This window comes from Anguilla anguilla, chromosome 11 (genome assembly GCF_013347855.1).
Source record: "Anguilla anguilla isolate fAngAng1 chromosome 11, fAngAng1.pri, whole genome shotgun sequence".
In the NCBI taxonomy this organism is placed as follows: domain Eukaryota; kingdom Metazoa; phylum Chordata; class Actinopteri; order Anguilliformes; family Anguillidae; genus Anguilla; species Anguilla anguilla.
In genome coordinates this window covers 24,969,757-24,996,637 of record NC_049211.1, presented here as the reverse complement: position 1 = coordinate 24,996,637, position 26,881 = coordinate 24,969,757, and the positions used below count along the sequence as shown (strand labels likewise).

Below are 26,881 nucleotides of genomic sequence, written 5' to 3'. Positions count from 1 at the left end.
TTACTGCCAAAAAAAAAATGTCTCAGAGAGCAATCAGTGGCCAAGGATACATAGAGATATTAACTGAGGTTAGCGCAATTCACTTAAAGGTGTCAGGGGATCATTATGGAGCTGCTGGAATAATGTGTCAGAGGCCAACAGTAAAATAATGACAATACCATTAACCAAACATATTAACCCCATGGCATTTTTTACTTGTTAAATTTGTCACAATAGGAAAAGATTTTCACGTCTCTTTGTGACCAAAGAATGCACCATACAAGCAGCGATGAGCGGGAAAAAGAAGGCGACTGTGCTTCCCTTCCCCCACACACTGGCCACAGTGCCTTAATGCCACGTAACACTCTCTCACCTAGCACTCACTGTATGGCCTTCTCCTAATAACCCCAGATCAGTAAATTACACCATTTCAGTATTACTGTCAATTCTGCCATTACTGTGTGTAAGGAAACACTCCTTCAACAGGCATCAAACATGTCACATGAATTACATAACATGCATGTCTATATCATAATCTTTGCGACAAAGCCATATATTTTTTTTTCTTGATTTGGTTCTGTACCCCATAATTATAGACTTGAAATTTTAAAAAATCATAGGTGGTTAAAGAGTCTCAGCTTTTAATAAAAGGGTATTTCAATACATTTTGGTTTTATCCATGTAGAAACAACGGCACTTTTTATACATAGCCCTCTCCATTTCAGGTTGCCTTAATGTTTGGGACAAATGCCTTCACATGTGTTTCTGAGGAGTCAGGTGTGTTCAATTGCTTCTCTACTGCAAACGTAAGAGAGCTTTCAGGATCTAGTCTCGATTCCAGGCTTTTGATTGCCTTTGGAGTCTGTTACTGGTGTTTGTCAGCATTAGAAGAGTTGTGCCAATGAAAGGCCATTATGAGGCTGAGAAATATGAAAAAACAGACAAAAAACAGAGGCTAAACCTTATGCTTACCAAAATCAAGTGTTGGGAACATCATTAAGAAGAAAGAGAACACTGGTGAGCTCAGATATTGCAAATGGCCTGTCCCAAACATGGCGCTCACTGCAAGTGTGTATATATATATAGTCTTGACGATCTCAAACTTATTATGCTTTGTAGTGACAGTAATTATGTCACAAAATTGTTTGTAAAATGTGTTTATTTTCCAGTCTCCCCTGAGACAGGCTTATACAACTGCCTAAACCGTCCCTGCTTTATTTTTAGTGATCCATAAAGCAGAACGTCCTGAAGCAATAAACACTGCACTTCACAGCACTTGGATCGCCTGACTGTTCATCTTCAGCATATGCGAGCGGAGAGCATTTCATCGCGTGCCACTGCAGCCTTTTGCACGTTTAAATGTTACTCATGTGTTTACGGGGGCCAGCGGGACATTTCATAAACCTCTGGGCATACTCGTAATAAAGCTCGAATTCATCCAGGCGCCACCTTTCAGAAAGCTGGAAAGTGCAAATGAAATGCCTTTAAGAGGACAGTGCAGTTACAGAGCAGTGGAATGAGCTTTAGGAGGCGATTCAGTTCATGCCATGTGCGAGTCCCATGCTTTAAGAAAATCTCTTATTATGTAAATTAATTTTCCCAGTGCATAACTTGATTTTTGAAGCTTTACGTAATTATATCTGGGATGAAATACCTTCACACGCAGGATTTGTTGTTCAATGGTGATGGGGACAGTAATCTGACAGTGTGCTGTGCATTTACCTTATACTTAATGCATATAAAGGTACTGAATGGCCTATAAGAAACATTATGAGCTACTGAGCATTTTCTGTTTAAGACCTGATGGGGCTGTTCAATTTAAGTTTCAAGGACAATGTTTTAATGTTTATTTTTCTTACGAAATGCAGCCTTGCCATTTAATTTATATTTATATAACTTAAATTTTGTAAGTGTGTAGTGAGATTAGTTGCGTGCTCATGCACTCATTGTTAGTTGACGCATGAGTATACAGTACGCGTATGAGAGCACGTGTGAGTGCATGTGTGTTTACACAGGTGTGTGTTAGCAGTAAGTGAAAATGTGATGCAGAAGTATGTCTTTTCCAAAGGGCAATTCATCCCAGCTGATGGCATAAGATTCCATGTGAAAGCCTTTTCATAACTGAGCAGATTTAAAAAACTTGATAACTCATTTCACTTCTTGCCCACGCCAGTTATTCTGGATTTACGGAGGGCAGTGAATGTAGTGGGAGTCGTCTGCTGTATTTTCTCCGCTGAGCACATTAGAGTTAAATGGGTATGTTTTACGACATTCAATAATGTGTTTCATGCTAAGATATAAAATCCGAAAAGCCCTTTTTATGCTGATGCATACTTTAATAGCAGGTCTCCTATGGACAATAAGTCAAATGTGTTGGCATGCAGAGGACAGAAAACCGGAGCTGACATGCTAAAGAACGCTGGCTTTGGCTTACAGTTAAGTCAACAGCTGGACTTGATCACAGAGAATTCTTCCACACATCACAGGTTGTGTAGGGACATCTTTAAGTTTCCACCAAGCATACAGTGATTACACATTATGATTTAGCTGTACGGTGGTAAACACCACAGGCTTCCCCCCCCACCCCCCTTTCACTGCATACTAATACAAGAATTAATTTTACACTGCGCTACTGCTGTTGCTTTAAACATTAAAGTGGGAAGCATGCATGGGTTTGCAAAACCAACATGAGTTAAAATAATGTTTGCTACTGTAATACAAACACAGTAGAGCTTGTACTATGTGACACCCTTGGGGAATCAGTGGTTCCACAAAGTAGAACATTCCACATAGTAGCACCCCAAAGACAACGTAGGAGACTAATTAGTACAATATTTTTGTTGTTTAAAGTCAATTCATTTAATTTATTATTTTACAACTGTAGGGCCCCACCTTCTGGCCGGACGACTTTACAGCAGACGCTGTTTTCAACGAAAAACGAACATTTTGTATATTGTCTTCACGAATCTACAACAATATGAAAGTGTGACAACATGCATTCTGAGTCAGGCTAGTGGCACATTTGGTTACTAAGCTCCCGATCAGCGGGGGATGTTTGAACCTGCGAGCCTGGGCATGTTTTTGATTTTTTGTGTCACGACTATTATTATTCTTAAATACATATATTTTTTTAATTCCCTCACTGCACCTGTGAGTCTGTGGGAGAGGTATGTGGTGGGCCAGTTGCTTAGGTCACAGGGAAATTCAGCCCAAATTCAGGGAAGTAGAACATTCCTGGAAGTAGAATACTACATAGTAGAGGTTCTACTGTACATTTGACAGGACGTGCTTTTGACAGAAAAAAATATTGTGATAATAGGCATTCAGCATGTGTGATTAATATTGGACTTGCTGAATAGGTAATGTGTGTTATAATGCTATAATTCAATTTCCGTTTTCCCTTATTAGTTTTTGTAGGCGCACATGGACTATTGGTTTTTACTTGTGCTTCCTAATTTTGCTATTTTTACTTTCCACATCTTGTATAAGACACCCTGGATAAATAATAAATGGATATTATCGCAGCGTAAATATTAATAAATGGACCGAAGAATTCAGTTTCAATTACAGATTCCAAGAAACCTGGCAACTAGCCAACTAGCTCCGGCTTTGTGATTCATATTTTAATGTGTGGCCTCAATTTTAAATAATATTTTCAAGAGTGTTGAGAAAATAGAAGAAAAACTATCGAGATACGTCACATCCAAATATGAGCCAGCTGAAGAGGCCCAGAGTTTTTCCAGATGCTCTTGTGCCACACACAGCTGTCTGATTAGGATCCGCTGATTGGCTGTATAAAGAGCCCGTGGGATCGGAGGCCTTGTGGGAAGCCGCGACAGCCAGTCAGGCTTGGCGCACGCACTACAGCGCTCATTGGGCCTCGCATCCTCAAACTACTGGAACAGCATGGCCGTTCTGAAACCAGGGCGGCGGCGGCCCTGGCCCCGGAGAGCCACATGCTCGGCTGCTCGGCTACTCGGCGCTCTGTTGATTAAAGGCATTGACCGCATGGTTAGCTCCCCTCGCACGGTTTCTGTGGGACTTTAAAGTTGAAATCGAAAACCGGCGGACCCTACAGCTCTCCAGGACCGGGGGGTAACGACCACGGCTCTAAGGAAAGAGTGGCCACTTGTAATCCTGGGGGGTGGGGGGGGGGGGGGTGGGAGGGGGTGTTACTGAATTTAATTTAAGACACGGGTCACTGGCTGGATGAAAACAGTCACCTCTTGTCAAGCTGCTGGCTGCAAGGTAACTCTAAATCTGCAAAATGCATGAAGGGGGGAGCGGACGTCTATGGGCATCCGCTAATTTCCACATCGTAAATAAGGTGTGAGATGCAGAGCCGTCGAAGGCCTCCGTATAATTTGCAGTGTGACCCCACGGGCCAGCGGAAGGTGTTCCATCATCAGATGTGTGCTGCAGGTAATCAATGCTGCTTTCATGCAGCGCTGGCGGTGTTTGCCAAGAGGAGGATCAGAGGCGTGACCCTTCCAAAGGAGGTGATATTTAATGGCGTGATTCAGAAAAGAGTAAACAGCTTATCCCCTCCACTAAAAACAACTGATCCAAGATCAGCTTGCTGAAGCCGATTGCAAAGCCACACGGTTTTTCTGTGAAGATAAGCACTGATCTAGGATCAGCGGGGCGCCCTCCCGCTCAGAGATTCCCCCGCGATCGATAGCCCTGTCGGCACTCGCATGCCACCGCGGCCGTGACAAACGCGCCCTCCCCTCGGCCCGCGGCCCCTCTCCCTCGTCGGTCTCCTCGCCCGGCGACCACGTATCGGTTAAATTATGCAAATGAGCGGCGACCGCGCATCTAATTCCGTGCAGCAGATGTGACACGAGGCACTGTGTTAATATGTTAATGCCGCTCTCCGGATTAACTGCAAATTAAAGGAAAAGGTCATCACGTGCGCGGACGGCCGGCCGGCCGGCCGAGCAGACAGACGGCCCTCCCCCCGCTCGGCGAGGGACAGCTGCTCGCTCCCAGGCCAAACCGGGAGGCCACCTGCCACAACGCACCTCTGTCACAAACATCCCCAGTGTTAATAGGCTACGCGTGGAGAAGAACGCGGAAGACGCCATTGCCCTGTCGCGCATGTAACCTGAACAGCCAAATACATAAGCGGCTTATTGCTTTATTAATTACCGACAACACAAATTGTTCGGTAAATAAATAATGACATAGCTAGCACAGTACGGCGGTACTATAAAAAAAAAAAACATGGGATTTTAAACCATGGTAATCATGGCCTCCACACAGATAAGCCCTTGTGTATGTGCAGCACGGTGCAAGGGCAGCTGTTAATCCCAGTCTTCTGGTTCTGCCATCATTATTACCTTCCCTAATAAACATTCGACATGGCAAAGGGCTGTCAGTCAAAGAGCATAATGAGGTCTTTGAACTGAGTGAGCGGTTACATGAATATACTGCAAGATTAGCCCACGTGTTTTTAATATGCCAGGACTGTCATTTACATTAGATCCAGGCAGCATACTTATCTCCTGTACACGCATTCAGCACAGCTATCTAAATCTAGGGGCTCTATTCAGACAAATATTTCAATTGAATTTAATGCTCAAGTCTTTTGAAAAGTGCCCAGAGGAGCTCAAGGATTGTGCATGCTTTGCTTTTACGGGTTAAGGAAGGTAAAGTTTCATTAAAACATTTGTACTTTTTTATCATGAACGGCTTTCTGGACCCCACAGTGCATTCGTGCCCTTTATAAACATGGAACCCAAGTGGAACGAGTGTGACAAAACTGGGAAGTCAAGGCTACAAATGGGCTCCTCACATACTCTACTGAACTGACACAAAAGCTGTCACAGCTTGCCATCCGCCAGTAATCACGTCCTCCGCAATCCACCAAAAACCGATCTCAAGTGGACTGTGATGTAGTGGACAGCAGCGATCAGTCGCTGGCGGGAAGCGGGCGGGAGCAGCTGCAACCGCCGACGGCTTTCGAGGAGCGGGCCGCTGAGCTCCGCTCTGGTCCCGTCTGCCTTCCACGAAAACAAAACTCCGAAAGCGAGAGCCGTCTTGAGTCTCTGCGGAAGGCTCTCAGCAAGACTCATTTGATGAAGAAGCAGGGAGACTCCGGTATGTATTCAGCCTTCTTTAGGACAATTCATTACATGGTAACTAGTTATCCTCATCATTACATTTACGATTTATTAATTTTGAAGTTGGCTCTTATCTAGGATGGCCAACAGAGCAATGGCAAGTATAGTGCGGATTTTTGAATGTAAATAGACAGCAGAACACATCTCACAGCAACACACACTCCTCTAATCCACATTAAGCAATTGCAAACTCGATTCTAAAGCGTAAATGCTCCAGAACAAAATATGACCATAACTACCAGCCAGCTATCAGCATAAACGATTGTTTATGTGTGTGAGGGGAGACTAATGTTCTCCTTTGGATGTGTGACATTTAAAATCCACTCTCATCGAGGACGTGTGCTTACTGGTTCAGCCAGTGCATTTAAAGATGCTTCACTCTGAGATCACAAAGCATTTGTGATTCGTTTCTGGTAGCTCTGTTTACTTCCCCCCCTTTCGATTTACTGTTCTTTGTTACAGAAATCCTGAAAGGTGGAGAGAGAGAATTGACGAGGGACGGCAGCCATCAGGGCCCAGTCCCTTTCCGGCACCACCACCTGCCGTGATCAATCAGGCTTTGTTTCCAGGAAGCTCGGCTAAACACGTCTTTCCCGGCGGACGCAATCTCCATCGACAGCCGTCTGGCGTGGATCTTGCGCCGCGTCGCCGGATTCCTTCGTTCCGGACGTGGCTCGCTTCTAGTCTGCGCACTTAAGTTGGAAACGATTATCGTTTACAATCTCGCGAATGTCTTCCGGACAGCTCTAACCGGCTGGTACCGGACGGGACGGGCGGCAGGTGCCGGCAGCAGGACGAGCGAACGGTTTATTTCAGGTAAAATAAATAACCCGGTGCGCGGCCCCTGTGCGCCCAGGCGATAGAGGCCAGGACACCGCCAGTCAGTGACAGATGGGATCCTGAATTGCAAATGAAAATCAATATTAATAAGTTTGGAAGGCAGAGGGCATGTGAGGGCTGAACTGGGTTCATACTTAACGGGCATTAGCGAAAGCTGCAGAAAACCAATGCTTGAACAAGATCAAAGCCCGGTGGGTAAAAACTCCCATGATCCTCGCCAAAGCACTCTTTGTAGTGCCCAAACTGGACAGTTTTATGGAAATAACTGCCGTCCTTTTTTTTCCTGAAGCACTAAAGCAAACATCAGAATGGCCTGTGAGAGCTTTCATTCCGGATGCTGACTGCTGTTACATTTGTTTAAAATATTCCACTGTTCTTTCATCCGACTATACTTAAAAAGGTACTGAAGGTGGTTTTCTGGGAAAGAACCCAAAGAAAGTATTTACCTCAGTGTACCAAACATTTCTAAGATTGGCTTTTCATGTTAATGTACATGGTAAGTCTAAATCTTGTTTGCTTTTTATTTGCCAAGAAAACCTGTATGTTCCCATTGGAATAAAACACATTATAACCTTTATAGGTTAATCTGAAGGGGGGTTTTATGGCCTTTGAGTGTTTTACTGTGTATAGATGGCTTACACAGTAAATGTATCAGACAGACTAAAGCAGACATACAAACCAAAACAAAAAGCCATTACCGGAGCAGGATGAATATTCACGCTCACAATGTCACCATGTTTATCTGGAAGGCTTTCATAGTTATTCTTCATTACACCCAGGGGAGATGTACTTATCTGGGATTTCTATTCATCTGGGCTGAGATGCAAGATAGTGTCTCAGCAGCAGAGCTACCGATAAACAGCATTCTTTTCTTTAGGCTTTTGTGCATCTGTAATCCCCATTTAAGTGCACTTCTGACCTGAGTGGGACCTCAAGGCGTTCCCATGGGAAAGGGTGAGAAATGATGCATAGATGAATATACCTCTGCCAGGAGAGAACTGGACCCATTCACCATAGCAGGCGTGAGCCATTTAACATTAATCTCTCCCCACAGGCCGGAATAACAGGGTTCTATCTGACACATGTTCTTCAGCTATACAATAGGTGAAACACGTCTTAATATTAAATCATGAAATACAAAAACAGAATTGTTATGCATGATAAGCAACTTGAAAATATAACAACACTATGGAATGTAATGTAGTTATTAATGCTTAACATCAAGTGCATTTTTTCATTAAAGGTTAAAGGTAGGTTAAGCTATTAGCCTATACGCTACCATCTCAATGGTGCACGTTACAACTGAATTTCTCCTAGCCTCCCTAATAAACCATTTATTAATAGCTCCACATTTCTGATGATCCATCTCAATGTTTTATGTACAATGTAGTTGGAATATATTTTATGAAGTATTTCTGTAGTAACTACACTGTATTTTAAAGTTTTGCTAATGCATCAATAAAACTAAACAACTAGAAGACAGAATCTTTTAGAATTTATTCATTGGCAACTGACTAAACTGGATATTAAAAATGGTTTCAACTGAAATTATTCAATTAAAGCCAAGGTGGATCATCCAAGGCAGCCCCTTTGATTGGACCTGGACATACATGAAGAAGATTAGAACAGCAAAGCTGCAGGTGCAAAGGAGCAAGATGGGCATTGGTCAATCAGCACATTATAGGAGACTGCAAGAAGCCAAATGCCATTAAAAGGTTCAGTTTGGTGGTGAACCATTTATTCTCAGAGAATAAAACTCAATGTCTTGTGTTTGGAATGTACAGACTAAATCAAGGGAGGCCACGTGCATCTGTAACAATTGTGTGTCCACAAACGATATAGCAGTGGAGATGGTGGGATATTTCAGCAGTGGTGCATGTTGGGATCCTACAGGTAAGCCACAGCAAAGTCAAACCAGTATGAGCACCATCTATCTACAGGCAAACCACAGCAAAACCAAAACTGTATGAGCACCATCTATCTACAGGCAAACCACAGCAAAGCCAAACCTGTATGAGCACCATCTATCTACAGGCAAACCACAGCAAATCCGAACCTATATGAGCACCATCTATCTACAGGTAAATCACAGCAAAACCAAAACTGTATGAGCACCATCTATCTACAGGCAAACCACAGCAAAACCAAACCTGTATGAGCACCATCTATCTACAGGCAAACCACAGCAAAACCAAAACTGTATGAGCACCATCTATCTACAGGCAAACCACAGCAAAACCAAAACTGTATGAGCACCATCTATCTACAGGTAAATCACAGCTAAGCCAAACCTATGACTGGGTCATTTCTCTCCCTTCTTGACTGGACATGATGTGAAAATGAGAGAGAATTAGAGCATAAGGGGCTACTTTAATGCTTTATTAGCACATGTGAAACTGTTAGCCTGGGTCAAATATACCCAGCACATTATTGGGATTTTTAAGCAACAGAGAAAGGATATACATAACAAAATTTTCTATTTGAAACAGTAGCAACAATATTTCTATGGTTAATACTTCACATTTACTTCTGTTAGATCAAATTTAACAATGAAAGTGTCATTTATTTTTGTGATAAAGATGTCATTTATATAAATCCTATATAATGAAGGCATGGGGGCATAAATCATGTTTGTCGATTAAAAATGTAAAAGAAACAAGGTTTTCATGCAGTAGATTATTTCTATTTATTGTTTTGATATTCTCAATTATTTTTCATCTTTATCTTATCATATTCAAACAAACCATATAGGCAAAAAGACATCAAGCAAATTCAGATGAATAGCAAATAGAACCAAGAACCAGATTTTCAATGGCTTAGTCGCTGTTTAAGAAATAAATCTCCAAAAGTGTCCTTCCTCTTTTACTGAAAGTTTAAAATGGGTCAATTTGACCCAAACCAAACACAAGGGTTAACAAAGGTAATGGGATTTGATAGATGAACCCCAAGTTTATTTACATGCATTTTACTTCTGGTGTGTTTAAAAGTTATGCTTAATTACAGCTACAGGAATTTCAAGATGATTTTTTATGCAGATTTAACTTTCACACCGGTGGCTTTAAATAACTGTAGCTTTTTAAAAATGCAGAGTTTATTTGGCATAACATCAATGTGGAATTAATGATACTCATTAAGAGTGTACAGAAATACTATACATCTGCACTGCCAGTTGGGAAGAAAACCTTTGGCTGTTGAGCATCTCTTTGGGTAATAAATATTTCATTCAGGTTTATGCATTTCAGTGGCAAGAGGAGAGGAGCAGAGGATGTCGGATCGAATGAGCACTGAGCATGTTGTGTGACTGGCACTGTTGGGGACCGCCCTGGCACAACAGTGACATTTCCCACCTGTTACGCTGGGTTCAGTCTAAGCCATCAGCCAATATAAGACACATGATAACCAGCTACTCCTTGAAATGTGAGCCACCAGGAATAGGTAATGGCCCCAACTCTTTGGACGCCATGGTTCTTCAACCATTTATTCAAAATTGTAAATGACAAATGGTGCTTATAGGTCATAAAACACAAGGTACTACATGTGTACACACATTGTAAATACACCAGTATGTACATGTGTAATTGCACTAGTTTTACAGTAAAGAATGCATGGGTGAGATGCATTTTAAACAGAGTACATGTTTCAAATTTCTTTTTTAAATATGCATAGCTTACGCACAGTATTGTTTCACTAGGGGGAGGTATTCCAACACTGGGCAGATGTAGAACTGGACACAGGCCTACTCATACTTTTTTTTCATACATTTTAACAATAGTTTTTTTTTTTCTTTGACTGCTTTTCAATGATAGGAAGGCCAAGAGCAGATCTGTAGCAGGCCGCCGGTTCAGTGGTCCTGGTGCACACCGCGTGAGACGGCAGCCCCGGTGTGTTCTGTGGATGTCAGCGACTTCCATCACAGCAGGAGGAACGGTTCAGGTAAGGTCTAACATCTGTCAGTTTGGTTCCATTATTGCCAAACATTCTCATAATGGGGAGCTCGCTCCCGCTCCCACCCCCCCGCCCCCCGCGGAGCTGTGAGACACCGCTTGTGGACGCATGACTGGGCCAAGTTTGCTCTGGAGCAGAAAACAGAAAGCAGACAGCGACAAGTGAGATTGGTCTGTCTCACGAAAGGTTTGCTAAGGTGAAACTGACTTTCCGCCAAGACGCACCATTTCTCTTCCCCCTGATCACACACTGGCTGTGTGACAGGACAGCCATTCGGCAGGCACTCTGTCCACTCCTGTCTTGAACCACAGCTCCATTTCCAGGGCTGGTTGGGGCCATAATGAGGCCATTGGCCAATAAGCTATGGACTGAATTTGGCTCCGCCTCCTCTGATATGAAACTGTATATGAAAGTATTATGTCAGCCTTGGTGCAAATATGGAATAGAAATAATTTAACTATTAAGACACTGGTGATTTTAAAACAGTCTTGCTGATCCCTGAGAATTTTTAACAAGCATGCTAATAAACAAAACATACAATCAAATTATAGAAATATGTAGTATTTATATAAAATATGTAAATAAATAAATGTTAATGTTTCCTTTTATTGATTCGAGCCATTAGAGTGCACCAAGGAGCTCCACATGATTTTATGAGGACAGGGTTGTACAAGATGGAGAATGCTGAATCTAACAGCTGGGAGAGTTAGCTTGATGCATGCATGGTTTCTGAGATACAGTCCGTCAAGGTTTTTAGCAACATGAATCTGTAAATGCGATGTGGATGTGCCCATTTAAGTCTGAAGTGCAATTTACAGCAGCTAATAATGAAATCTTTTTGCTATTTGAATGCACAGACATGGAAATTCCTGCCCACGCTGATCATTGTGAAGACGAGGACACAAGTTATGGAAATCACTGCAAATGTTGGCAGCTGCAAGCCTGGTTTGAACTCACTGAATGATATTTTTCACAACGTGCGAGAGAAAAACATTTACACTTAACAGCACATAATTACACGCCCCGGTGTCGAGTAAAGCACATTATTGTGACCATGGCACCATAGAGGTGTGTGCCAAAGATAATGAGTTAACAAAAACAAGCCACTGCATTCCGATCAAAGTCACTTCTCTGACACCCATTGCATCGAGCTTCAAGGAAGCACCAGTGCTGATCAGGGGCTACTGGCATTGACAGATGCTACAGCATCTGCCAACAGAAGGTCTTTTCACCTGCTTCTAACATCGAAATGTGAGTTAAGTGCACTGCCCCCGCTTTCCACCAATGTCTAAATGCTCAAAGATCTTCAGAGTACAGCTCAATGTTCCTATTAAATATTGAAAAACAAATTCTTCTCTCTCTCCATCTTGTAGGCCTCGAGGCATGTACCTTTGCGGTGGCATACAAGTACAATTTTTAAATGATTGCAACGTACCTATAAATAGCTTTTGTGGCATCTGCCTACCGTGTGAAATACACTTTTGCTAGCCGCTTTGGCTAAAGGCACCTACCAACAGAATACACTGAAAGAGAGATGCCAGTGAATGAACGTTTTGAATGCACAGCAGCTGGATTTTTTTCCAACAGACCGTATACAATAAGTTCTCCCAACATAAGAAAAGCGTATCTTGACCTGCTAGTATGGTCTTGACTGCTGTGTGCAAAATTAAGCCACACGGATTTCAATCAATTGGGGGGTGTGACCGTGAATTGGAACCGGTGGTTTCCATCAGGGTCCCTAGACTTTTTGGACTTACCTGCCAGAAGCCTGTGTCCTCTTTTAAATAACTTTTAAAAACATTTTTTGGACTTGCTTTTAAGTAATGCATTTACTTTCTAATTGGTCGTTTTTATTGTACAGCACTTTGTACGTATGGTTTGATAAGTGCTATAAATTATTAGTTAAGTGTTGCCAAAAACATCTATAAACCGTTTTACAGAAGACAGCCCTGCAAAGAGAGATTGATTTTCCACCACAAAGAAGTCTTGACGACAGACAAGATGTATGCTGCTAGGCTAGAAGATGGAATCAGTCAAAAAGTACAAAATGGGAAAGCCATTACTGCAAGGTCAAATCTTATGAAATAAAACCTTTGTATGATTGTATAAGCAGCACAAATGCTGACCTTGTTCAGTTCCTTCTTTGCTGATTTTAGTTACACCATCTAAAAGTGCACTCCAATATGAATCAAAAATCTAGCAGACAATAACAATGTATTGTGTTTGCTGTCAATATTAGACCGTCAAGATTGGCAGAAATGTTCTAAATACAAATTCCCTGACAGACCAGTGCCGTAAGGGGGGGGCCCGCGGGTGGTCTCCATGATGCAGCGCGGAGGTAGTTTGCACATTGGGTTGCAGCAACGTTGCTTACTGCGAAATCAGATTCGCGTCAGAATCATCAAAGAAAACATCATACTTTTCACACAGATTTATGTCAAACGTATCAAGCAAAACATTTCTGATTGAGACCAAAGAAATAACTATTGCGAAGAAAAACATTGATTTCAAGAGTACCTTAAGACTTTTGAGTTTGGAATAAAAAAGGAAAAATTTAGCAAGTAATTTTTTTCTGTCTTGTTTGATACTTGACACAATGTTCTGTTTGACACTTTTGACACAGATCTGATTCAATAGCAGAGCAGCATGGCATCTTCCCAATGGGCAAACTGCCTCCACACTACATCGCGACTGCCTCCCACAGACGGTGTGCCTTCTGGGTCCCATGGCTGTTAAATATCTTTTTTTTTAATCACAGTTAACTGGCCGCAGTACTTCTTGATTTGTTTGCCTGATGCCTATACAAAATAGATACATTTCACATGCAAAACAGCAGCTTCATCTTTTCCATTCAGAACTACTTGTATCATCCAGGATGGATGGACTTCCGTACCCCTGAAGATTGTCCTAAAACAGACAAGAGTTACTATTTCTCATGTATTGATTTGGAAATAAAAAGAGGAGTGAGACGGGGGGTATTGACTGCCTAAAAGTTCCATTTGCGTGAGCACTTTTTAAAATGGAGGAGGGCTGGAAGGCGAGGGGTTGTCAGCAGGAAGACAGGAGGGGAAGGCTGATGGGATGATGTCACAGATGCGCTGGACCAGCTGCTGCCTGGTCACGTTTTAAGATGCCTGAGAGGCCACAGACCCATTGACAAGCCACAGGGGTGTAAGCAGTTGCTGCAATGGATAACAAAAAAAGAACCAAATGAAAAATAATCACATCACAAAGGAAATGCATCAATTAGAAAAAGAAGTTGTACTTGTTCAAAATTCTCTCATTAATGGCATCAGGATAGGATCACGACCCCAGTCTCCAAGGCATGGTCCAAGCAAGTAGACACAGGCCGTAGAACACAGATAATCTGAATGTTATCAGCTGTCCCATTTACTCCTTACAAATAGGATATTAGCCTCCGGATACTCAGAAATCCAAATCCTTTACAAAAAGCCAACAAAAAATGGCGAGGATGACGGTTAAAAGATGGTTGCCATGTGGGGTACTCCATTTCATAAAATCCGCCCCTTCCTTCTGGCCCATGCAATCTTGTTGAGCATTTATTAAGAAAATGGCAATCATTAATTTGAGTACTGTCAACTGTGATTAATTATCTCATTATGGATTGAATTATGACATGCGTTCAACATGCAAATTATTGCAAATAACGGTTGAAAACCGTTTGAGATTCAGACAAATGTCCCTTGTGATTAATGTATCCCGACTGAAACAATGATACACTTGTTTACTGCAAAGTATAACAGGAGGCATATGAAAGTGGAATTAGTGTTAAAAATGAGTTCACCTCCTGCCCTTGGCAATGCCAAATTAGAGTCCCTAATTAAATTATGATCAGGACACTTCCTTTGAGTCAATTTGCCAGTATAGCAGCCACATAGGAACAAGCTGAATTTGACTCCAATTAAACCTGTGGAGAATCTTACATTCTGTAATCTTCATTGTGATTCAGACGGGGCTTTGTGCATAATCTCAATGTGAAAGCGGCTCCTGTTTCATACATCTAATTTGCTGTCCAAATCTCATCTTGTGGCGTAATGTCCTTTTAATCTACTTTGGAATTACAGTTTATGATTAAATCTGAGCCAAAATGAAGTCCCTAGACACGGGCTTCATAAATAAGGGTGTCTTTTGTATTCCATTGCTCTCCGATCTGCCATTCTTCAGTTAACTCCCAGGGTGACAGACATTTTCTACAGACCTGGTTCAGAAATAGTTGCTAAGGGAATAAGAGCCATTCAGAACAAAAAGGCCTTGAAATGCACAAGAGCTTCAAACGTCCTGATGAGAACAACTTAAGCCTTTTCCTTTTTTAGATAGTTACTGCATTCAAAAACAGTATGCCTACTTCAAATAAGCCACATATCAATGGTACAGACCTCAAATATAAAAATCCCAGTTTGATCATACATTGAAAGGGCTGCTTATATATTTTTGCATACTGTCCGGAAATAGCTTCAGTTCAGCATGGAGGGGACAGTACCAGTCAAGATTGGCAGACGATGGTGGCTACAGTATCTGGCGCACGTATGTATATTAGCGAAAGTGCATATGCTGGCATAAGCGAGCGCGTTTAATGAGAGACAGGGGACTGGGCGGACGGCGCTCCTCATGCTGAGTTTGGACTCTCGCCTCTTCGCTTCTGCCGCGGTACACTGCGAAGCGGCAGTTCCCCGAGAAAACAGCACAAATTCAAACATTCAAAAGGATATCAAATTTAAACCGTCAATTCTCCCTGACCCCTGTGCAATGTCACTCATTGACTAAAATACTGCTGCTCTTATCCAAAACAGGCACAGTATTTCCAGGAGATGAGCCATTTGGTACCAAAAGCACACGTGTGCGAGTGTACGCAAACATACGCAAACATACACACACATACAGGCCTCGACAGCATTCTATAGTGAGACACGAGTGATCTTGAGGCTGCAGAGAGACAGCTATTGGCAGCCACTTATGCACACTTCCACATTCCCAGAATGCCTGAATATACGGCAGCTAAAGGAAAGAACAGCTGACTAGTCAGCTTTCTAATTACCAGGCGACTGTAATGGCTTGTCTAAATTTGCTCTAACGCTGTTTGTTTGTTTTTATAAAGTAGATGAGTGGCTGGCTATTGGACTGTTTGTTATTTCACTCTGGGAGTTAATTGCAAATGCCAGAGAGAATTAAATGTCAGGAATGAATGAAAAGGGTAACATTTATTATTTCCTTAAAATTTGCAATTTGAATGATAATGCATTTGTTTAATGAATCTGCAGCTTCAACGGGGTGTTTGGTACTACGAGCTCTATTTTCTGACTGAGGCGTGGCATACGGTGAGCAGTCACACTGGCGGGGTGGCATTTCCGCCATGGATTTCCGTCTGGTCGTGAAAACGCCAGTAGCCACCACCTCCCAGAGCATCCATGAACTGCGCCACTGACTGCTCCCGTGTGCTGTCTGCTGCCGATTTTGGAAAATAGAGCCCCAAGAGTCATAGTTAATCCATTTGGCAAAGCCAATACTATTAATACAATAACATATGCATTGCATATGCCTTATTTCATCTAACTGAATTCTTTTAAAACAAGTTGCACTGTTGCACAGAAATTCACTGAAATTAATGCAGTATTAGAAGTGAATAAAATTAAAAGAGATAATAAAATATAAAATTGTCTGGGTTTCACTTGTTGAAACTTTATTCTAAAAATAATTTGCTGCTTCTTTTCTCCCTGGCAGCATCACATTGAGTTACTCTGGGCATAATAGGTCTTGGAACACCGTTCCAGTGGATTTCTGCATGTCATAACCTGAGTAAATGCACAATGTGAGACCTGGCAGAGGCTTTTCGTGGAAATATCACAGGGTTATTGTAACCTGAACAATACACTGAGAAGTCCAAGTGACTGTGACACAATGGAATTATAGCAGTGGTTCTCACCCTCAGTCCTGGAGGACCCCTGCGTATGCTGGTTTTTGTTCTACCACAATTGCAATCAAAAAACTTTAACAAGGTGCAAATTTTTCTTAATTAGGCTTTTCATGTTTTGAGGGATCATTTACCCTCTTAAGCCACATTACGTCAGAAAGAGCTACGTGTCATGAAGAATAAGTGTCACATTGACACAGCGCTATATGGAAAACGATTACATAAAGAGGTAAAAACTGTTTTTACTGATCAAATTAAAGACTGAGGTGAATCAACAGGCTCCTAACTGGTAAAAGTGTGGACACATGGCCACTAAAACGAACTTTTCAAAGATAAAGCAAATAATGAGCCATACCTGTATTGTGTTAAGGAGACCGTTATGAAAGAACTTGCGCACGTGTTCAACAACCTAATTAGGAGTCTCAGTCTTAGACTTCAATTTGATCAGTTAAAAATGTTATAACCTCTTTTTATGTCATTGTTTGCAAAATAGCTGAATAAACACGATGTTAACACAAAACGTTCCTTCTTCATGGTATGAATAGCTATTTCTGGCATAATGCGGTTTAAGCGGGTAAATAATCCCTCTAAACATGAAAAGCATCAAATTAAGAAAAATTAACAGCTTGTTAAAATTCTGGGCTTGCAATTGTGGTTGGAATAAAAATCAGCATACACAGGGGTCCCCCAGGACTAATTTTAAGAATCACTAACTTACAAGAGCTCATTCCCTTGTGTTCCCTTGCAGTTTGAAACCCTTTTCCAGTTACCTTCCATTTAGATCCATGAAGAGAAAATAATAACTACAGTTCCAGCTGATTATTGCACAGCAGCTATGAACACGCTCTATGCCATATTATAAACAGATTCATGGCAGCATTGATGCAGATCAAGAGGTGGCGCTACCAAGCCCGAACAGTTAGCGCAGCTAATGATGGTACAAGTGCAAATGTGGAAATGAGTTAAAACAATTTCAGGGACAAAATGGCAAGGTTGACTATAAAATGAACAGATTCATTCACAAATCATTGCATGGATTTAATAGATGATACCTAATTACCTCAAGGTTTTCAGTAGACTTAAAATATTCTAATTGTGAGCGGCAATTCAAAATTATTTTTGTGAATTGGGCACACCATTGTACTGAGCCTCATTACATAAAAATTGTCATTTTTGGCACTGAACTTTATTTAAATATACATGATCCAGACGACACACTGTGTGTCTGGTAATGCAGTTGCATGTGATTTCCACCCTATGTGGGTGCATTCTGAATCATGTGACTTTTTCCCCCCTGGTACTTGTGACAATGTAACCGATACAAGCACATTGCAATCCTTTTGTGGATTTCCCTCTGAGATTTTAAGAATTCTGAACACAGAAAAATGGCATGAAAGCAGATGAATCAAATGATTTGGAAAAGAGAGACCACTTCACAAATTTACTCATTTAACTTGTGAGACTAACTGGCAATTTTCTGAGCCGTTGCAGTACAATCTTGAATGTTCACTGAACTCTGGCAGAGTATATATATGAGTCCACACTGCATAAAAGGTACACTATCAGAGCTGATTTAGAATTTAGAATTTGAATGCAATGATAAATTCTAGACTCCAGTAACAGGTTTAAATGGTGACCATTCCTTGATCGGTAAGCCAGTATAACAGGATCACACAGGTGAAGGGGAATCTGATCAGACACAGAGCAGCACAGGAACACTGGTTCTGCAAGCATTACGTAGCAGCGTACTGTATACAGGGTGCAGCCCACTCATATGAGTATATGCACAGTATTTTACCAAGCAACATAACTGACATATAATATAACATAACATATCATACCCTTACTGAGCGGACACAAAAACAAAATATGTAACTGTCCACTTATTAGAATTTTTCCCATCTCAACTCCATATCCTGTAATACTCTCCTCTTGACACCTAAAAGTCATATGAACAAGAGAAGTCACTTTTCTCACTCGGTTTCTCACGTACTCCATTCTGCACCTGGATCCAGTTCAAGTTGGTAACTTGAAATTAAATGGAAGTTAGGTTTTTCCTTTGTTCTCTTCATAAACACAGTGTAACAAGTTCAGCAACCATCAAAATGAACTTTCCAGGTGGCAGAAATAACACTTGCATGCCTGTCTCATAAGATGTTAGCCGGAAATAGTGCACGGTTTGAACCCAATCTTCTTTGGGATTATCCAGAGAGCAGTAAACATCTTATAGAGCCAAGCTGTTTAGCCAAAGCCGTCATTATTCAAATGCAACTCCGCTCCTTCACAATAACATGGTGCAATTAATGTTGAACACAGACTGAGATAGCAGGCACCACAGGGAATTTCTGCAAGTTCCGTTCAAAACAAAGAGCATGCTTGGGGAAGGGTTAAAAATGGCTTGAACGCTACATCCCTGCATTCAAACCTCCCTCAAAGTCCATTTACAGAACATTCTGTATGTCCTCAGAAACTGACAGGTGACAGGCCTCTTCTACCAAGCAGAAGCTTATGTTCTACTATCGTATTGTATTGGCCAAGGTTAAAGGAAATCATACAGGTGTCGGCCAAAACAATGCAGCAAGGACAGAGCTATTTGTCTACATTGACCCCATGGAGCCCTGTCCTCGTGCAATATTCATTTGGACCACAGTCCTTCCTTGCAGAAGGCGGCAGTCCAATCGTGCACAAAACAGTGGCATGCAGCCTCGAATGTCAATGATATTTTTAAAGACACGCTGTCTGCGATGTGTGTTTCCTCTACCACTGTAACCTCCTAACTGCGACGGAAGCAAGGCAGACATTACAGCAACGGTCTGAGCTTTTAAGCAATGGTGCCATGCATTACAAATTCATGCTGTTGTTCAACAGAGCTTTTCCTCCTCTTGATAACAAATGCAGTTCTCCTGAGGAATGTGGGAAGTTTGAAATGAGTAAAATATGAGCTTCAGAAACACCCCAAAGCACATGCAATATCTTAAGGGCTCAAAATGATTCAGTCTTTAACAATAAAGGTTTTTTTAATCTGCTACAGTTTAATTACCTAATTATTCTTTGTTAGTCATTTTTAACTCACGTTTTATTAACCAAAGCAAATTATGCTTTAAGAGTTTTATGGGGGCTCCAAAAAATCTGCAGATTACAGTACTCAATGGAGAAGCCAAGCCCCCACACTTTGATATACTAATCAGACAACAGGAAAAAAAATTCCCAAAAAACCTTCGCATTTGCAGAAAATTCTGGGTCTGTGCCTCCCTGATGCCCAGCATTCGACATTAACAGTAAGTAACCGCTTCCTGCCTTTGGTTATTCATAACCGGTGCCCAGGGCAGGCATGGGTGCTCCAGAGAGCACTTGCGGATAAGACTCCTTTCCTGCAAAATCAGTGCCCTGCTTCCAAATCACAGTGCAGCCGATATTGAGAAGTTCGAGTGTGTGAATTTCACACCTTCCTTGGATGCTGCCGTCGATAAACCTAAAACCGTCAGCCGCTGCCGCTTCACCACAGCTGAAAACAGAAACTGAGTAACTGTGTGTCGGATCGGCTCCGGGAGCTGACTGAAGCTAAGTGATTGTTGTTATCAGGTCAAGCAGACAAACAGTGCAGCCTTTGTAATCTCTGTAATGCATCTGGCACTATGCCACCAGAGCCAAAAAAAAAAAAAAAAAAAAAAAAAAAAAAAAAAAAAAGGTGTGGGAAACTCATTCCAAACCAGAACGATTACACAACATGGCAGTGCTTTTAAGGACAGGACTTTTTTGTTATAGTTAACTTCAAGCACATAACTGTGTTTGTGTAATTCAGTGTTAAAGAGGGTCTCCATTAGGCCACAGGTTTGAGGCTTGTGCTTAACTGTGTGGCCCACCGTTAATAATAATGAATTACATTTCTTTCGTATGTTTCATGGCTTCAAAGCGCTTCTCTGTGAAAGGGGAGAAACCAATCGCAACCAACACCAATGTGTAGCAGCAACCTGGGTGATGCGCAGAGCAGCCATTTTGCATCAGGTCATTTAACACACACCAGCCTCAGTGGAGAGGGAGGAAATTATTAGGCCACTTAAATCACAGGATGAATAGGTGACAGGCTGAGAAATCTCCCAGGAAACACAAACCGTTGCAGAAAATTGGAGTCCCCTACAGCACAGTGTCCCTGTCTGAACTGGGAGCACTGTGGACACTGGGGTTTATTTAGTTTAAAAGATCACAGACTACCAGGCCACCAATAGCAGCTTAGTTTTCCCATGAGACTCCCCCTCCAAGTGCTAACTAAGCCTAGTACTAACTACTAAGTAGTAACTAAACTAACACCTGCTCAACTTCAGCCATTTGGTAACAGCCGGGTAAATAGTGGGCAGCTTCTGACCAAAGTGTGGTGAAGTAGTTTGTCCTCAGCTAGAAAAAGGCTTCCAGGACTTAGCCCTGGAGAAGCCTATGTGCACTGGTGTTTGTTCCAGCTGTAATGCCAATCCCTGCACCCAATTAGCCCTGCCCTGGTGGACATGGCATTAGGCAAGGGATGAGAGTCCTCCTGCAAACAACATAACTCGTGTAACAGGCACACACAATTTCCACTGGCTGCCATGTCTCTCACTCCTCGTTATGTCGCCAGCAGTCTCAGGTTGCTCGCAGATGTCGCGGCGTAAATCATCTCGCGCATTGCCGCGACGCGTCAATTATGACGAGGCGGCACGTGCTTGAGATACAGCGATGTGACGGGCACGTTTAATAAGCTGTCTCCAGAAAGCACAGGAGAACCGTGAAGACAGATTGAGGAATGCATAATTGATGAAAATGACTGCATGTACAGTAAAGCCTAGAGGAACTGAGATATCGAAGAGCAAATTCATAACCATTTTGTGACATCATTCTAATAGGAGATCATGGCAAACAGCGTGTTGCTGTTTGGGAGGACTGTGATGCACGAGCTGTAGATGAGATTAAGATGTACGGGGTTAGCTGTTCTGTGAAATGGCCTGATAACCACGCAGAGGAGCGCGGGGTTAGGGGATGTGCCACCGGGTAATTGATGGCCTTGTAATCCCGGATTACCTGTCACTCCTTAACGTGGAAGAGGGATTATCAGACATCATGATAAATGTCTCAATAAACATGGAGAGCTGTTCTGGCAATAAACAAAGCAGCACCTCAACACGCAGAAGTTATTCATCAAGCCTTACCGACACCCGACAGAAAGTCCTCCATGAGAGAGTCAGGGTACAAGAGCAAGCTCATCTGCAGAGTGCTAAACCGCGTGGCTGGAATTTGGGACAAAGATCTAGAACAGGGTCAATGCCAGGGACCAAGCAGGACAGCAGTGAGACAGACACGGACAGTCTCCAGTGAGAGTCTGTAACCCTGGTCCTGGAGAACCAGAGCCACATTAAAACCAGCAACAGTTCAGGCAAAAATAACAGTGAGGTGAGTTAATGGTGCATTCAAATGCTTTAATTGGTCAGCTAAGTGCTGAGTGACAATAAAAGTTGGCACATCGCGCGCCAATCTAGGACCAGGGTCGTAGACCCCTGTTTTACAGGCCCACCGTATCACCCTGTGGCAAATGTGGCAGCCAGTGCTCTGCAAGGATCACACTGAAGCCTTCTCATATAGTCATTAGGCCTCACTAGGTTCACCAGGCACTGGTGCTCCAATCCACAGGGTTCCTGTTATCACCACCTTCAAGATAATCCCCAAGTATTACTTAAGGAAACTGCTAAAGGCAGCACACAACCGGCCTACTTCTCCACTGGTTCGGTCCTTGGTCTTTAACAGAAGATATTGAACTGTGCTCTTAAGAACAAAACAATGCATAGTTATCCCATGATTATCTACAAGCCAACCTGGCAGCTCTTTCAGGCATTGACAACTGTGTCGAAAACATAGTAGATGTTAAAATGTTAAGATTTGTGAGTGACATCTGTTCACAGATTTACACTTGCCTTAGGTCCTGCTCCCTAACAAAGCAGGCAATGGGGACGAGGGGAACCATCACATAACAAATTGAGACAAACATAAGTAAGAAACCCTGTAATGCCTGAAATTACTCGTTATTAAAAATGCAAAAAGCTAATTTACAGGTAGCAGCTCTGAATGGAATATTAAGCAGGAGCCTTTCACAATTTGTCACGGCAATCAGCTTGTGCTTAACGAAGAACGCCGCGGAGAAGGCTCGGCAGGACGAAGGCTTAACAAGCCACTACCACAAATGAGAACAGGATCAGACCGCCTTCAGCCTGGAGTCAGGCCATTCAGACAGCGAGAGGCTCCCAGGCTCTCTCTACACACATTCTTCTTTTTTAATTTCTGTTGTCTCCCTGTGGGCAAAGATCCTGAAAACATTACCCACTTTCTAGGTTAGGGTTACCACAGTAAAGTCACCCCTCTCCCCAAAATAGAAGTAAAAAAAAAAAAAAACATTTTTGGCTGGACCGCAACAGCGGGGCCAGCCCTACAAATGCGAATGTCTGTGACTGAGTGAGTGACTGAGTGAGCGACTGATGAAGTTACACCATTGGTTGGCCGGATCACGTGTGTTAGGTCCAGCCATATACTAGGTTCTAACCTGGTCTTGTTCAGACAGCATTTGTCTTTAACTTTGACTCAAAAGTACAACAGTCATTTTTATTTCAATGTAACAATACTTGGTTTACAGTAGACAACATTTAAGTCATATTTAAGTAATGTTGAGTCAAGCCAACATACTCAAAGTGTAGCTGTGTTAACACAATAATACCTGACAAAGTGCAGGATCACTCCGCTTTCAGTTTTCTTCGAGAGTGAATTGCTCTCCTGTGCACCGAAACCTCCCACAATGTTAACACACCAAATTATTCCACTAAAAAGAAAGTCGCTGCCTCCGAGATGTCAAACAATCTGATTGCAGCTATCAGTGCTACAAGCGCGGCTGTGTTTGCGACCTTTTACTATACGAATTTCCACAAGCTTTCATGTCTAATCACAAAATCAGCAGCTCAGAGTTATTTTGCTCACTGCCTCCAAATCTTCACAGGCCTACCACCTATTGTTGAGAATATGTACAAGAGCAACTGTCTAAATTATTTTCACAGGTTACACACAGCAAATAAAATGGAAAGTGAAATGCTACTGAGAGCCGTATTGTGCCACACAATCATCACGAGAAGGGATGATGGAAGAGAGATGTTATCCTTTTTTCCATGGGTGAGTCAGGTATAGAAAGGCACCTGTGCATTGCCACAGTACAAAGGTTCACAGGAAGTGGTTCATTAGTGACCACTCACGCATACGTTTCAACCCCATTTCATCGGTTCTCATCAGGACCAAAAGGGCCAAAATATTTTCTATTTGTCATCTTACTGATAGGCAACTTATGTTTAGTGAATAACGCACTTGACGACTTGTATTTGGTGAATAATGCACTTCCTGTGAGCTTTACACCAGTGTGTGGATTGTTTCTATAGCAATACTACATCTGACAAGCATCTGAATGAACAATTCATGGGCATGGGTCTCTTAACTTACCACCATGATCCATATAAATATGAATGCCTTTGACAGCCATTCTTTTAACTACCTGAGATCTGATGACTGCATGAACACACGTGAAGTAAAGCACAATAATTTTACAACTTTAAAGTGTCAGTGCATATTATATTAGCATAAAAGTATGTTCAGCATTGGGCCTGTTTACTGTCCTGAGTAAGACAGAGAAGACAAATCCCTCCTCAAAAATAATAAACAATAGACAGGAGGAAATAAAAGCGTACTTTGTGTTCACATTTACATAAGCAGGGCTGCTTGAAAGCTGTTTTTGAAAGGATGTTATATTAATGCCTTATGAAATATCTCTCATGAAATTACTGGTTAACAAAGACTCTTATCAAATTTAACAGAGCATTGTGTTGTCTTACAGTATGTACTGAAAAAATATATTACAGTTCAACAATCAGATTTATTTGCCTTCCATAGTTGGCCTTTCAGAAACACGTTGGTTTGGGAGAAAACATTCTCTCAAAAATAAAGGTGACATATGCATGCTAAATGATTTTAACTCTGAGAGCAAGATTCTTTTATGCAGCAACAATGGGCCCATTTTCAAATAAATGAACTTGCTTCACTCGGTCCACATTGAAATTTAAAATTGCACTCATCACAGTGCACTTTTCTGTGGCCTAGATGCCTTGGTGCCGAAGTAATAAATATGGCACTTTGGGATGTCCATCTGTGGTACTGATAATACAAAAGTCCATATCTTGAACACATTTCCATTTTGTGCATAGCTAGCACGGATGTGTACACACACACACACACACACACACACACGAGGGCACGCATGCACACGCACACACTGCTGAGAACAAAAAGCACAGAGACACTAGCACCTTCTAAAGATTTCTGAAAATCTCCATTTTTTGGGTCCTGAGACAGGCCGGCACTATCGCCAATACCGACTCCTCCGCTCAGCCAGCGACAGCAGCGGGGAGCTCAGGCAGAAAGAAGCCTCTTAATGCGAGCGCTGGCAGCTCCTGTCAGACAGCCAGGCTGCAAGCGGCCCAAACAAGGAGGCCGTAAAGTCGGCTCCGGGACCTCCCCCGACTTTCACGTCCCGCCGAGACAAAACCCCGGGGGAGAAACGCCCGTCTGCTTTTAGCCATCGGTTTGGTTTTTTTTCGGAGCACAGGAAGTTCCAGAAGCGAGAGAACTCCTTTGGGGGAGGGGGGAAGAACGCGGGCCCGGGACGGCGCTGAGCGTGCGGCACAAATGCCAGAGCTCGGCCGCGCTGCCACCGCAGACGCATTGTAAGATCTGCATCGGGACTTCTTTTTTTACATTTCTTCATATGCGGTTGACCTTTAGAGTTTTACTATTTCATTTCCCCAGCGGAAACATTCACGTCAATAATATTTAATTCATTGCTCGCTCAAGCAGACGTCAGACTTCTTCTCCAGTCACAGAATTATAGCCAAATCTGCATGGGGGGGGCGATTCAAGCCAGAGAATTGCACACACAAAGTCCAGACTAATGCCAAAAACTGCACACCTCAGCAGTTTAAGTGCATTGAGACATGAATCCGGGGGGTTTCAGCATCACTGCTTAACAATATCACCCTAAAATGACACCAGAATGAACAAAACGTGTCAAAATTTTTATGAAAACTTGTTCGGGTTTTTAATCATCTACTCACCTCCTTCTCTTTCTTGGTTTTTTGTGACACATTCCAAAGAAATCAAATATGTCCAAAGTGCATGTCTCCCCATCTGCTGCTGAAGCAGCGAGATCAGCTCTCCACCCAACGACGAGAGCGACATGAAGAGACAGAAAGCACATCCGTCTCTATGGGCACGAAATATAAGAGATATCCTAGCACTCGAGAATGGTTCATCTTATCTCAGCAAAAACAGAGCAGCTCAGCAGGAATATGCATGGGGAAAAAGAAGAAGGGTAGAAAAATTCAATCTCGTCCTAAATAAGTGGTCTGTGGCAGGGAAAAGAAGGGGTTAGAGAGAGAGAGAGAGAGAGAATGTGTCACTTCATATAGCACTGGTCCCCAGTAGATTCCAAGGCCAGATGAAGGAGATAATCTAACATGGGTCAAAGGTCAAAGCGGGGAGCCTAGCAGTAAATGCTGAGACAAGTGCACTGAGGAATAAACCCGCGTATAAAGCCATGTGATGGGTCACCGTGGGAACAGATTGTACAATATACCCATTTTATTGATTTGTAGGTTGAACTGGACAGAAAATACAGCAGCCTCCCTCTCTTGTTGTTGCCTCATCCTCTCTCTGGCTACAGTAGCAGTCTGACCAAGAAGCATGTCTCACCTGCAGGCACGCACACCTGAGGTTCGGTTAGTTGGAACGCTGAGCCTGTTTTGAGGGAAACTCAAAACTGAGAGGAACTGTCAGACAGGGTTTTACTTATTTTCTTAGCACAAACCACCAAACAGTTTCACATTTTTCATTGTAAATTGTTCTTGTTCTTTATTTTAAAAGGATAGAGGTCGGTCCACCCTCCTTTGATATGTCTTTTCTTTATTCAGACAGGGAGAAAGCACAGAAGTTAACAAAGAGAGATGAAATCAAAGCA

At 42.4% G+C, this 26,881-nt stretch overlaps 1 protein-coding gene across 5 annotated transcripts in view; it reads right to left on the bottom strand.

The window, feature by feature from the left end:
- LOC118207777 (metabotropic glutamate receptor 4-like) overlaps window positions 1-26,881 on the bottom strand; it is a 266,491-nt gene that overhangs the window by 129,332 nt on the left and 110,278 nt on the right. The gene's annotated exons all lie outside the window — the stretch shown is intronic.